This window comes from Acyrthosiphon pisum, chromosome A2, assembly GCF_005508785.2.
Source record: "Acyrthosiphon pisum isolate AL4f chromosome A2, pea_aphid_22Mar2018_4r6ur, whole genome shotgun sequence".
Lineage (NCBI taxonomy): Eukaryota > Metazoa > Arthropoda > Insecta > Hemiptera > Aphididae > Acyrthosiphon > Acyrthosiphon pisum.
The window spans coordinates 95,329,532-95,332,494 of NC_042495.1; the positions used below are offsets into that span (position 1 = coordinate 95,329,532).

The 2,963-nt window shown below is 30.0% G+C and overlaps 1 pseudogene; it reads left to right on the forward strand.

The window, feature by feature from the left end:
- Positions 1 to 1,922, forward strand: part of LOC100164665 — a 10,072-nt pseudogene extending 8,150 nt beyond the window's left edge.
- Positions 1,923 to 2,963: the final 1,041 nt, after the last annotated feature.

Consider the following 2,963-nt stretch of genomic DNA (forward strand, 5'->3'; position numbering starts at 1 on the left):
GCATCACTCAGCCACACACACACACACATTATACGACTTTTGTATAGGTACTTTATAATTATTGAAAAATGAAAATACACTATTATTTCATTCATTGTTGGAATTGACCTCAAGTTTATTTCAAACCATTATCTTATGGATCGCTGATGGTTCACATACAACAATATTTTAAAACTCATGTAAAAAAAAAAATGTTTTTACTCTCAAAATAATGCCAGGAATATTTTTCAGCACTACATAATATAGAATATACAAATATCAAATAATAAATTAATAAAAATAATGTTTTCCTTTAATTCTAAATGTGCAATCAATTTATTGTTTCTAATCATCTATAACGGATCATGTATAAAAAAAGAAAAATATTTTTCATAATTTCATTGAAATATTTCAAGAACAGTGAAATTTTCAATTTTGAAATATTTCAATAGAAAAATTTCAAGTGAAATATTTCAAATTTAGAACCCTAAAACCTAGTATTTTATTGTACTTATTCTATTTATTTAACTGTTGTATTATTTTATAAATATTATTTATACTGTTTTCTATTAATTATTAATTTATTTTTAATATTTAAATTAATTGTTGAGTTATTTTGTAGATATATTATTATTATTACAACAGTAATAGGTATTGACAGCTGAAAAAAGAACCCAAAAGAAGAGCTTACCCCAGTGATTTAAAAAAGGTTCAGAGCCATTGCCCTTTTTTATAGTTTCCATTTTAAACAACCAATGGCCAGGTAGATATTATTACACAATCACTAAACAATATAAGTACACAACAATAAAATTAAAATAAAGAAAAACATTTGTGAATTAAAAACGTTTTATTGGACAACATTTTGACGTACGAAACCGTATTTAGTTATCATTTTATCAGCTTATTAACCCATCAATATAAGTACTTAAACAACCCTAACCTCCAAATCCATGACCTAAAAATAAATAGTGACAAATACCGACTAAAATCACGGAAACCAACGTGGAAAACCTAGATATAAATACCAAATGGCGCAGTGACTAGACTACGGAAAATCCTGACGGAAACGGACTTAACCTAATATCAAACATTCAAACCTATCAAACGTACAACCAGGATTTGATTTAAATTGAAGAAAATGGGTGACACTCAACCGTCAACGAACAGGTCATGGAATATGTGGCCATATGATGTAGGTATAAATGGGGACGAGGACCTCTGCAGTCTGTGAATTCGGACATCAGTCTCAAACAATGTCTTACATAATTTTGCTAATTATGTTGACGCTGTTTATAAGTACTTTATTTTATATTCATAGCTACACCAGTACACCACTGAATAGATTTAATCTATTCTGCGGCTATACTACTTATTTTATTTGTTTATTACACATTTTGTTTTATTTGTATTTATGTTAGTACCTATTGTTATATTATTCTAAATTTTTAGTGTGTTACTAAACATGCTGTACGTTAAATAATAATTAAATATAAAAAATATTGCACACGAGGCAGGTAGATAAAATTTTTTTTCTGTAATTATCCATATGTCCCGTCGATTAGAAATATTATGACGTCATAGCATGTCATCGCTGCGCGTTGCCTGTTGATTTACATAGTGGACCGCAGATGGCATATTGATCTTTTATGAGTTATGACTTATCTTAACAACGAACGGCAACTGTCGATATTCGATATTCAAATGGCCGACACATGGCAACGTTTAACTAACAGAGGAAACACCCGAAAAATAGCAATAATAAACACTAAACAGTATTAAAACATCATAATAATACAATAATTGTTATTAATACAGAGTGCAGCAAACAAACAGTGCAGTTTTGAAAGGTTGGTATTTCTGGTTGCTTGGTTAGCATTCTTGGAGGGGTATCGTACTATCGTTGTGTCGGGTGGGTCGTGTACTCACTACTCGTATCTCGTGCACTGTGCAGTCGTGCGGTACTGCAGTCGTGCCGTGTCGTCGGTTGGTCCGTTAAACAGACTCTTCTGCACCAACAGTTGGTCTCTGAAAGACTTCGCGCTCATCTGATTTGAGCATTTGTGACTTCTTCCTGTGGAGCTACCCGAAGGAAAGTGTTTTTAAAACCAGCCCCACAACTCGGGAGAACTCAAAGATCGAATCTGAAAGGTAACCTGCACTGCTATTATACCCGTCGAGAAGTGCCAAAAACGTTTGAAATCTCCCTATCGATTGAATCGATTTCTGTAAGTTAAGTCGTTAATTTTTTTCATAGCGTTTTAAAACCACTGTTATTTTTGCCCCACTCTGTACAATTGTACTGTATACTACTAATAATAAGATTCAGGGTTTGAAATCAAAATTACATTTTTAAATGTGGCTTAATGATATTTGGTGTTTCTTTGTATTTCTTGATTTTTATTTAAAATATTATATTGTTTTTCTAATTTTCTAATTTTTTATTGTTTTGATCAATATTTTCCGATTTTATTTCTTTTTTAAACATTATATTTGTTTTTCTACGCTATATAATGTCAATTTTATATTTTTACGTTTTAATTTTGTAATGTACCTACTAGTACGTCATACCTACGTGCATTATCGTTGTTCGCGCATTCTGACCGTATTGCGCAGTTGTTTAATGGATCGATGAAAACGAAATATTTGTTGATACTATTTCTGTATTGCCCACCATTAAAATCATAGTATAGACCTGTTGTCTATTTTCGAATTAAAAATTATAAAACGTTTATTTTTTATATAAATTATTGATTTAAATTTTTTCCAATATTTCTACATTTGGAATATAATTAAAAATAATTTTATATAGTTCTTATAGATATTTTTAAATCGATTTCAAACCCTGAGTTATAAACATATATTATAGTTTTCATTATGTTGAATCGACACTAACGCAATGGACGTATTATAGGTAAAAGATTCTTACGTCTGAAGTCGATTGTGATAAGTTGTCATATTTTGATTATTAAATAAATGATTAG